A 12206-nucleotide genomic window follows, 5' to 3' on the forward strand; every position below is an offset into this window, starting at 1 on the left:
TGCTATGCCAAAAGGACTTTACATCAGGTTCTTCTCATGGTTATGATGCTTAGTAGGTTTCCCAACACAAATGACTCCATACTTTATAACATTTCTTATTCTCAGGTCGTTTGCTATTGCTTTACTAGACAATAGAAAGAGCTGGGAGATGTCTAATCAATGCCTCAATTTAGCAAAGGCGTCTGAGTCCTGGGGACCTTGTTTAAGTCTTCTGTTAGTACCATGCTATCCCACACATGCCTGATACATCCCTGAGCCTGGCACTGAGTTTGCCCTCACCAGTAAAAACTACCTCTGTGAGGCGCAGTACTTACACGGGGTGCTGTGGCACCCACCTAGTGTAGTACGTGTTTGCACCTAAAATCCTTTCATCCTCAGTTTTCAGTTCATGGGGCAAAACTGTGGCAAACACTATTCTCCTGATTTTATATTTATCTCACTCAATAACTAGCATAATTTTCTTTCTTTTTTTCCTTGAATGTTTTTTGGTATCTAATGTGTATATGTATGAGTTAGGGAAAATGAATAGTAATTATAGTTCTGATCCTCAACTGATTTACTCAAAATGACACCTGATATGTAGAAAACAAGGCGATATTAGTAACTAAAACATATTGCAAGAGGGCTTGGTGAACTGGTACATTTTGAACACCTGAAAGCTATAGCATGAATGAGTCCGGGGAGTGAAACAGAGTTCATTTAAGAAGGCAAGGAGGCCTGATTTAGTTCATAGCATAAGATGGAAAAAAGAGGAGAGGGATTTTAGAACAGTAAATGATACCTGTTGAGGTATGCATGCAGGAATTAGAAAATATTACATAGGAAAATGTGCTGAAAGTCGAGTGACTGGAGTTTAAGTATTCTATCAAGTGTATAAAGAACTGTTTGGAGAAACTCAGCTTTTATTGGATACTGTATGCTAGGGATTTATACTCATCCGTATTCTCATTTAATCCCTGTAATGATCCTATAAAACTAGTTATATCATTATAATTAACCAATGCGGAAAGTGAAGACTGAGTCTCAGGCTAGGTTACTTCTTCCAGCAGAATCAGTCAGAATTTGGACTAGGTTATGTCTGGCTCCAATCTCCATTTTCACATAATATCTTGTAGAAGGCAAATAAAATGAAATACAATGTGTTTCAAGGTCTAATAAGTAAAACAGAAACCCATTGTAAGTATTTGAAATAGAAGGAATATAATAAAATGAATAAATTAGACAATCTATGGAAAAATGAAGAAACAAACAAGTGATAGCTGTCTAACCTAGAGGTTAACCTCAGTAGGAAGACACGCCACCCTTAAACTGGAGGGTCCAAGGGAGGGCCAGGGGTCAGAGTCAACCATGGCATCTAAACCACTGTAAGCCTGTTTAGCAGAGCTCAAGCCAATGAGGAGATGCTGGAGATGTCACAGAAAGCAAAGACACAGGGTCAGGGCCTTGGCTTGCTGCTGCTGCCTGTCCTCCTGGCCCTTTTCTTGGGTAAAAGAAAGTAAGGAATGTGGTTTTAATTAAGGGAGGTAGGGGTTCACTGTCAACTCCTAGAATTCTTATGGATTAAGATTATTCTTGCTCTCATATTTTAGATGGTCTAGCATAGGAAAACACACAAAAAAACCAAAAAATAAAAAAAAAATTAAAAACCCTCAGGGTCCGTTGTGTATTAGATCCAGAGTTTGATTATGAGGTGAGAAAAAACAGTTCAATTTCTTTGAATATTAATTTTTCAGTGTTCTAATAAAATGTTACTTAAAGGATTGGAAAGAGCAGTGAGATGTCAGTAAGTAGAGTGGTACTTTACCTGAGAATAGGCTGATTTATAAAGTCTTAGAATATGGGAAACCAAAACAGCTCCAGGTTTTTAGATTCTGGGTAATTTATTAGAGATCTGCAGGCACGGGGCATGGTGGAAAGGTTGCTTGCTGCATGACACAAATTGATGTTAACAAGGGAGCCAGGTATTCAAAAATGATTCAAGAAGAATCGTGCTGTGTTTTTGGAAGGAGGCCTTTACCTCAGGAGACATGGATTTGACAGCCTTCCTGGAGAACTGCACTCGCAGGCAGCATTTCATGTCTGACCTTAGGCAAGCAGGCAGAGCTGGAGTCAGGGGCTGACTGAGTGCCTGCCCATATGCTTCTGGCTCGAGCCAAATTTCTTGTACACAACAATGACTGACAGACCCACAAGGCACTGTTCTTAAAGGAAGATCTCTGTTCAGTGCTTCAGATCTTGTAAATGAGTGAAAAGGCATTGGAATGGCTGCCGGGCCAAAGAATACAGAAAATAAAGAATGAAGGATGACTTCTAAATGTGTTTTCATTTTCGGAAATCCTGCCATGTTTCTGATGTATTTTTTCAATGTGCCTTTCATGTATGTGGAACCTTGTAAGGCCTCTGGCAGACAACACTTTAGCTTGCCATAGCAGGAGAGAGCGTTAGGAAAGAAAGGGTGATGTATGAATAGGAAGAGCAGAGGAAACTGGTTACCTGTTGGTCTGGGAGATGAGCTGTGCTTGGTTCAGCTTGCCCTCTTTCTGCAAAGCTACTTGCATGGCAATGGAACTTTTTGGCCTAATAATCCTGGGATCAGCCATAGATTCCATACGTAGGATTCACTGTAGTTCACTGTTAATGCTTCCAGAAAGAAGAGTCATTCGTTCATTAAAGATTTCTTGAGCATCTCCTAAGTTCCAAGATGTTGGCTTGACAATCAGGATACAAACAAGAACAGGTCAAGTGCTGCTTTCTAGGGACTCACAGGGCATTTGAGCTCCCCAAACTGAGGTAGGATAGTATGATGGCTAAGGATTCAGAAGCCTGGAGTTCCAGCTCCGGCTCTGCCCTGAACCAACTATGTAACTTTGAACAAGTCACTTCCCTTCCCGGTGCTTCAGTTTCTATATCTCTCAAATGGGATGACTGTGGATACTTGTAATTCTCTCAAAGAATTGTTGAGGATGCAAGAGATCATGTCTGCATGAGAATCATGAAGAAATAATATGCTAAACTTTTGTAAGCAGTCGTAACCACCTTAACAAGATAAAAATCTTATATACGTTTTTTTAAGATCTTAGCAATCTTCAGAAACATCATCCTCTGAAATTCTCAAGATCAAACCCTTCATTGAGTGAGAAGAAAAAGAAAAAGGAGCTATTCATTTGCAGTCATAGCTCATATTTAACAAAAACGATTCTATGCCCAGCCTTGTACCTGATGATTTATGTGGTATTACAGAAGTTTTACAACAATCCCGTGAAATGGGATTGATTATCCCCATTTGACAGACAACAATACCATCTCAGAGAGATTATGGAGCTGGTCAGAGGTCACATGACTTGGAAATGCCTGAGTTGAAATTTGAAACCAGGTCTGACTCACACATTCAGGTGCTGTTCCCAATACCTCATACAAACCAAACCCTAGAGAAGTGTCTGCTGAGCTTGTCCTGCCGTGGCTGTGATGTAAGCCGCCTGTCAATAAATATCTTCTAAGACATACTGTGTGAAGCCCTGGACACCCTGAGTACTGGTGCGTGGGTTGGAGAAGCTTAAAAACTATATTTTTGGACAACGAACAAGAAAAAGAAAGTAGCACAAAGGAAGCCAAGACATTGGCAACAGAGATGAGGGTGCGAGGGGAGAAAAGTGGATGTGATGAACACCCTGGCTGAGACCAGGAAGAACATGAACTCTCAAGGCAAGACCTAAATGCCACACAGGACTTATCTCCTACTCCTCAGCTTGTCAATTCATACTTGCCAGTGCTTTTTTTTTTTTTTTTTGAGTCCTTTATATTGTAGCCAAAGTACAAAATAAATACACATCGCACCTGTCCTGTGTCTGATTGAATATCTGAGATGCAATAAAACCATCGTTTCCGAAATATTTTTTATTCATGAGGCAATCTCAACATGAAACAAATTGCTTAGGGGACTGAAAATCTGTATTCATTCAGGCTAAATCAGATGCTTTCTATTTGAAATTTGTAAATTTGAGATGCTTTGTTCCTGGTTTTGTGGGTATAGATGTTTACTGAAACCTGCCTCTAAAAATAAGTCAATATGTATAGCTGAGATATTTTGCCCTGTGGAAAAACAGTCAAGAGGCTACTTGTTCACATCAAGGACCCTCTCCTTTTCTTCTGTGTTCAGCAATATGACATTGTGAAGCTTAGTTTCACAATGAAACTGTTTCTCAAAACCCTTCCTCCGTCCTCAAAACCCTGTCTCATAGACTTAATTGATGCTCTCCATGCACCTGCAGATAATGCCTGGTGCTGTGACGTCCGCTCATTTCCTACCAGCTGCACGTGCTCATTTGAGAGTCCTCAAACCCTCCAGTGGTTGGGTCGTGTGGAGGCTAATAAATGTTGTGTAGAAATCTCTTAGTTAATCCCTGTTTTTTAGCTGCTGATATAGCAAGGGCAGTTGTATCTTCTAAAAACTTATCATACTTGGTTTTTAAATTCTTAGGTTGAAGTCAAAACTTGTCCCATGATACTTAAGCTTTTCTACCAGTTCTTGTCTCTAAAGCAGTGAAGAAAATACAGGACCACACAGGCGACATTTGGCTTAACATGGCAGGGGCCTCTGAATCTCCATTGCAGTGTCACCAGCTCATAGTCATAGAAGGGTAAGTCTGAGATAGTGAGGATAGCCCTAAGAAAACCAAGAAGAACTTAATGTTCATTTGAATTCTCCTAGTAGATCATAATATTGAAGCACATTTTAAAGTTGATTACTTGACATGTCTTTCTTTCTGCACCTTTTTTGCTCAGTCCCCACACCATGCTTCTTGTGCTCACAAAGAACTTTCCTCTTTCAGAAATTCTCTTCCCTCTGTTCCTCCTGGATAACTTCCACTCATCCTTCAGACCCCAGCTTCAGCGTTCCTTAAATATCTTCAGAGACCCCACTGTGAATCCCCTAAACTACTTTGATCTGCAGCAACTATTGATCTCTGCATCGTGATGAAGGGAAAACTGACATTCAGAAAATTGGGACTGTTTCTTTGAAACCAACCTGATAGCAGACCTGGTATGAGAATTTACATTCATAGGTTTCTAAAGCCCATATCTTCTGCTCTCTGCAACTCTGACCTGTTAGAAGGAGGGCCTGAGATCAGAGCAACAGAGCAGCTGGCGATTTGACTGCTGCATCATCGAGGTCCAGAGGAAGGGCTTCCTAGAGTCCTCTGACTTACCTTATTAGGCTGGTCCCAGGCCTGAGCTGGAGCTGAAGCTGCAGGGCCTGGCCCCAAGGCCCCAGCCATGCAGATTAAGGGATTTGTGGGGAAGGATGGTTAACATAGCCATCCAATGTCAGAACTCTCACGGGCCTTCTCCCAGAGCTGTCAGCCCCTGGCTCAAGTCAGCAACTACATCTCAATAAAGGTTGATACTGACCACAGGAGGCAAGCCATGGGGCGCGCTGAGCTGCCCCCTCCCCAGGACCTTTCCAGGACCCTTCATTGGCAGCTACCTCACAGAGGCCCTGCTGAGAGAGAATCCAAATATTCCTTATATTTGCATGTTGTGTGACAGTGTTCAAAACCCTTTTCCACAGCAGCTTCATTTGGCCCTCACAACAGCTCTCTAAAGTCAGCAGGCCAGGTGCTATTATCCTTACTGTTATCACAGCTGTCAAATAGAGTGATATATTTGGTGACACATAGACAGCAAGGGGCTACACTAAGACTGGAACTCCAGTCTCCCAATTTATGCTTTGGTGCATCCTTCACTGCATCAGCCTATCTTGAAAGCAGCATGGCAATGACCTCGCTCTGTCTGTAGGCCTGATAGGAGGGAAGTAGCATCTCAGCAACATGGATAGATGAGTCTTGCCTGCACAGGTGACCCTCATAGAGATTACAACAACAGGATCTTAGTCTGGCCCTGCTTTGACCAAACTCTGGAGTCAGACTTCCTGGCTTCAGATCTCAGCTTCTCTGCTTACTGGTTGAGTGATTTGGGGCATGGTGCTCAACTTCTCTGTGTCTCAGTTTCATATCAGTAATAAAAGAGGAATAGTGATCATACTGTCCCACAGGACTGGAGTGAGCACTGAGTGAGTCACTTCCATGCTTTACATGGTATAAAGCCTGAGACAAAAGAAGTCCATACATATGAGTTCATAGGCATGGTTACACAGTTTTGTTAGCTCCCTCACTTTGTGCACTGTCCCATTTTAAACGAAGCTCAGTTACGGAGCTCACCCTGCATCGATATTCCTCATCATAAGTCATGCTCTCTCTGGGCTATGGATTTTATGATGGCCCCTCAGTACACCATGACATTTAGAAAATGTCTATCATCGTCACTACACTATCTTTCTGGTGGGCTTTCCCCCTAATTCTCAATTTCTGGTTTGAGCTCATTTGCTGAGCAGCCATAGTTGACATGCCACAACCTAATGAATTACCAAGCTTTATCATGTTGGAGAAACCATCCCCAGCTTTGTCTCTGATATATTCAATGTCCCAGCTTCTCTCTGATAATCAAGTCTACTATTTCTCCAGCTCCCTTCGCCTGTCCTGGAAACTGGCTCTTAGTAGGGCCATTATATAACAGCAATATTCCATAAAGGCTTGGCAACAAGGTTTAGGCCTAAAGGTCAGCAAGGGAAAGGGGAGAGCTTTTCTGTGAGGTACCATTTTTTTCACACAGGTGTCTGCTTTTTCCTGCAAGTAAGCAGCAAGAATCACTGAGCCTGAATCCCAGCAGGGGCATGCCTTTAATTGCCCCAACTAGCCAGGAGTCTAGGACAGGAAAGTGGAGTGATTACTGACTGCAGATGGATCGCCTCATCTGCCGATTCCCACCTGCAGAGATCCAAGGCATTAATTGAAAGCATTTAAAGGTGATAGTTGGAAGCAGCAGCATCTCCTCTTTTCAGTGTTTTGAAGTTTTATTCTGCCATTAAGAGACCTTGGAACCACTCATTGTGAGCATAAAGCTTCATGTTCAAACACTCAAGCCACATCCCCAACTCCCTAAATCGTACCATTGTAGAATCTACATTTTGAAATCACAAACCAACAGTGTGCAAGCAGCTAGAGAGGCCTGGCTTAGCAGCTTGGTGGCTTTCTTTCCCAACTACCCTTTCCGAACTTTGGGTTGTCCATCTATAAATTTTCTACTTCATATGGTTTCTAAGGAACAAAAATAAATACGATACATTACGGAGCATAGAGATAGGCACATATCCTCAGATATCCCCTATTCCCTCAAATCAGATGAAGAAAGGATTGTGGGGAGTGGGCTATTTGAAGTGATCCTTAGGATCATCAGTGACTGTTTTCCAGTATGATTACTAAATACATTTCTCAAATTGGCTTTTATATTTAAAGAAAATTGAGGTCCTGGCAACTGGGTAAAGTAAATTAAATGAACTCATTCCAATGAAGTCATATGATCTGAGTTGCAGTGTGGCTCTAATAGATATTTATGGAATTTGTTGGCTCTGTATCCCAGTGTCCTGACTAGAGCCTGGGACATAGCACTTGATAAATGTTTGCAGAATAAATTTAATGGGTGATAGATATATAGTTATAATGACCCAAGGCATCGATTGAAAACATTTAAGCAAAACGGAATGACCAACACTTCCTTTTCTCTGTGTGCTCAACTTGAGTTCTGTCATTTAGAAAAAGCACAGACTAAAGATCATGTTTATAAGGACTAGAAGATGAGTGGCTTGAAAAGAGAACAGCACCAGTGGTACAAGCTGTGGTGTTAACCCCTACTTAACGGAGGGGTTCACTTTATTCAAAGTGACACAGCTAGGGAGTAGAAGGGCACACTTTTGGATCTAAGTATGTCTGGCTCCAAAGCCATTGTTTATTTTACCACATCAGATTAGATACATATTTAGGAAAGATTTTAACGGAACAAATGCCAACCTCTCTAGTCCCAATTCGAATGATCTCCTGGATCCCAAGATCAGTTTGAATAATAGGAGGGTGCCCCTTCTGAGAGGACCAGCACTTTAGAAATAGGTAGGTTCACCTTGGAATTATAAGGAGGTGAGGCTGCTGGGTGTTGGCCCAAAGGATGGTTATTGACCTTAAAAGAGATTGTCATCATCTTTATACTCATATTCAGTAGATGAGGCAAAGGGACACAGTCTCTTTATGGTGTAAAATTTCTCAACAAAAAGGAAAGTTGTTACAGGGGCAAGAGGACTGTTGGGGCTGATGGAAACAGCTTTGAAGATGACCAAGGTGTTCTGCCTGGAGGAAGTCTGGTGAGGGGGGAGGAAGGAAGTTGACCGTAGCTTGAGCAGGGGCTATACCCATATGTTGAAACAGAGAGACGAGGGGACCCAGTGAGAGATGTTAATGACATAAAGAGCAAAGAAGTGAAGAGTTGGAAATGACTCTACGATTGCCCCTTTGGAACAAGCTAGTGGTGCCTTCATCTAGTGTTGCTGGGCAACTGAGTGTTGTCTGTGCAGACAGCTCCCTGTTGGTGCAATAAGAGCTCAGTTGTGAGCTCCATGGAGGCAAAAACTCGTTTTTGTCATATTTGCCTGTATGTATCTGTGATACCCATATTTTACCTGAATAAGTAACCACAGACCCAATATTTCTGCCTGGTCACAAGAGCATGGGCTCTAGATCCAGACTGTCTAGGTGCAGATCCTGATTTGACAACTTACTGTATTTATAACTGGGTCCCAGTTTCCTCATCTATAAAATAAGAACCACAATCATACCACATTTTTGGTTAAGTGTGGAGATTAAATAACTTTAATACATGTCAGATATTTAGAACAAGACTTGGTATATAGTAAACCCCCAGTAGATGTTAACTGTTATAAGCATATTTTTTTCTTTTTCCTTTATCTGCAAATTCTCTATCATTTATCACAATTCTGGGAATTTTTCCTGAGGTAGTTCTCCTTCACATGAGTATCCATATTCTTTCTTGCCCTCCTATTTTTTCCCTGATATCTTTTATTCTTGCCTGTTACCGCAGGAAAATGTGTCTATCTCTCTGTTTCATGTTGCACCTTAAACACTGAGAAAGACAAAGAAACTATCCAAGATTCCTTGGAAAAAGCTAGCTGGGATCAGTCATCATTCTCCACAATCTGAAAATCCCCTTATTGACATCACAATTTCAGTATCTTCATCAGTCTCTGCAAATACCTCTTACAACATTTTCTTTCCTCCAGCATCAGCACCTGAGACAAAACATGCTTCATTATTCAACTGTATAGTCCTATTTATTCTACTTTATTTGACTATTATTGGAGTCATTGCTGTGGATTTGGAATAATTTTTCCATTGCAAATGCATGGTGTTTAAGCTATGCTTTAGGTGAATGTGTGGCTATGAGCTAGCTTGGAAACTTAACAGCCATTTGCAATATCATTTCTTTGAAAACGTACATTCTTCATCCTAAACAACTGATTCAAATAGGAACTTTCTTACATGTAGATACAGACTTTACATAGCCATACATAACCTTATTTAGCTCTCAAAACTAACTTATACAATGGGTATTGTTATTTCCATATTACAAATAAAAAATATGAGATTTTTAAATTTGAATAACTTACCTACGGCACATCGCTGGCGGGGCAGGAGAAGGAGCCAGAGTTCATTTCTGCTCATTTCTAGAGCAAAAAGCTTCCCACTACACTCACCTCTCCTATCATACACACACTTTATGAAATCAGGGTATACATGTATGGTTACAAAGAAAAGGTGGTGATTATGATGATGATAGAAGTTAAAAATTTTTCAAGGATTAGTATGTGCCAGTAATTATCTTAAATTTTAGATCTCAGTTAAATCTCATAATAGTCATGAGGGATTGGTCTTTTCTCTATGTGTAAATATAGAAAATCAGGCTCCGAGAAGTGAAGAATTTGTCAAAAGTTAAATCCCCAGTAAGTACCAGGATTGGAATTCACATTAGGGTCTGCTTGATTCCAAACTGCACATTTTTTATCACCTCCACATTGTGCTTCCTTAATGGTGGGATGAGGTGCACATCCTCTCCCTGGCACACCAGCTAAGCCATGGGCATATTAGACTGAAAAGAGGTGGGGGACAGCTGTCACTCTCAATGATGAGCAATATAGCACCCAAAGAGAAAAGTTAGAGCTCACCAAAAAGATGTGTGTGTGTGTGTCATTAGTTTCTGTATGACTCACAGACCCTTGGGAACAGATGACACTGTCCAGAGTCTGAGAGAAAGGAACAAAAAAGCAGTGGTGGGGGCTTAGGGTGACTCTCACCATCTGGCTGTGAATGGAGGGAATGTGGTCGGATGAGAGAGCCTGCTTTTCTAGGGAGGCTTTTAATGAATCCTCAGGGAGACAATTTGTTACGAGGGAGTTTTGCAACTCATTAATTGCCATGAAACTCAACAGCATTCTGCAGAGTTGGAATCCCTTCTTGAGTCTGTGAAGAATTTTGCTTAGTATGAATATTAGACTAATATTGTTCTGTATGCAATTTACATAGGCTCTCTGAGTTAGTAGAGTTTTTAAATGGTGGGACTGAAATGGTGTTTTGTAGGAATGTGAAAGTTCTGTTAGTTTTTAATGATTCTGTGCAGGAATGCTATGAAGAATGACTTGTAAATAGTTCTAATTTCTAGGTAATAAGAAATTTTTGTTCAAGTCTGATCACTGGTGAAATATTACTTTCTTTCCATTGCTTTTTCTTACTACAGTACCTTCACTGGCTTACAAGGGATCTCGCCAATTTATTTAATGCCTCCCAAATTCATTATAATCAAGAGAGTTCTGGACTGTGAAGTTATAAACTCCTCTCATCAACGGGTGTAAGGGAAACTACTAGAATGCCCTGGAATGCATACATCTTGTGGATGCCCTGACTGATGGAGTACATACAGTTCAAAATGAAATTCCAACAGACTCATTTCCCCACATTTATACAACCTACTTTAATGAATATCTTAACCCAAATCGTTTTGATTCCCACCCCCTGAAATTTAGCCACACACCTAAATTTTTCTTCCTATCATTACCAAATTACTAGCATATAATTTTTTCAAAATACACATCTGATCATGCCACTTCCCTGCTTAAAACCCTTCAATGGATTTCAGTCACTATTGGGATAAAACCCTAAATTCTTTGGTGACCTCTGTGGTGCTTCATGGTCTGTCTCATTCCACGTCTCCATCTTTATCTCTTGTCACCACCTCCAGCCATGCTTTTGCAAAGGTCCCTTTCTGCTGCAGGGTTTTCTCACATGTCGTTTCACCTGCCTGGAGCATTCTTCCCTGCTCTGCCCACATCCTGATTTGTTCCTACACTGCAGGTCTCAGGCCTTTTGTTATATTCTGTCTGTGCTTCTCTGAGCAAGTATTACAGCATAAAGTAAATAATGTTTTGCAGATCAGCATTAATACATTATGTTTGTCTACTGCCCCTACTAGGTTTTAAGGACAGGGCTGCCTCTGTTATTCACGTCTGTATTTGCAGCATGTACAAAATCAGGTACGTCATGGGTCACACAAAATGATTTACGAATTAGTTACTGTATCAAAACACTTAGATGTGTGTCTGGCCCAGAATAAATACTCTGGATATATTAACTGCTTTAATTGCTGTTGTCATTGATGTTGTTTGTACTTTTCCTTTATTAGTAGATGTTAATAATAAGGTCTCAGACTGTGATATTGGGTCTGAGTTCCTAGTCGCAGGTCTGCTATGTGGTCTTTGAAAAGTCATCTCACCTTTCCGGGCTTCAGTTTTTTGCCTTTACAGGCATTTATTAAGAACTTTTATTTTAGAATTTCCAGAAAAACAGATCCCCTTAAAAGTCAAAGTAAAAGGGAAAGGGAAAGGAATGGCTATGAAGTTAGGTTCCCAGCTTTTCTAGCTGAAGTATCCCTCACATTCCAGGGCAGCCCTTCGTTACCTAGACACAAAGAGCCAACCCATCATCAAATCATTCTCATTAGAAAGGCTCTCATATCATTTATTGGGCAGAATAAATAGCTCTCATCTTCCCTCTCTGGGTTCTGGATCAATTGAGAAACAAGTCCTCAGGAGGAGAATTACAATATCACCTTTGTCACTAATAGACACCAAATTGGAGGATGTGGATCTTTGTGAGATTCCAGTGGACCCGCCATCTTTCTGCCACTGTAACTAGAGAATGGGACAACCTACTCAAGGGACACAGAGTCTTTAGAGGAGACATACATACCCAGGA

General features: G+C 40.9%; 1 protein-coding gene and 1 long non-coding RNA gene across 2 annotated transcripts in view; both read left to right on the plus strand.

The window, feature by feature from the left end:
* Positions 1 to 10769, plus strand: part of LOC109383270 (uncharacterized) — a 45122-nt gene extending 34353 nt beyond the window's left edge. Inside the window, exons 2-3 of the long non-coding RNA XR_002124148.1 lie at positions 4830 to 5041; positions 10693 to 10769. This is a non-coding gene — a long non-coding RNA (uncharacterized LOC109383270). The remainder of the gene's footprint in view (positions 1 to 4829; positions 5042 to 10692) is intronic.
* Positions 1 to 12206, plus strand: part of DLG2 (discs large MAGUK scaffold protein 2) — a 2099601-nt gene that overhangs the window by 872705 nt on the left and 1214690 nt on the right. The gene's annotated exons all lie outside the window — the stretch shown is intronic.

Source organism: Hipposideros armiger, unplaced genomic scaffold, assembly GCF_001890085.2.
Source record: "Hipposideros armiger isolate ML-2016 unplaced genomic scaffold, ASM189008v1 scaffold_79, whole genome shotgun sequence".
Lineage (NCBI taxonomy): Eukaryota > Metazoa > Chordata > Mammalia > Chiroptera > Hipposideridae > Hipposideros > Hipposideros armiger.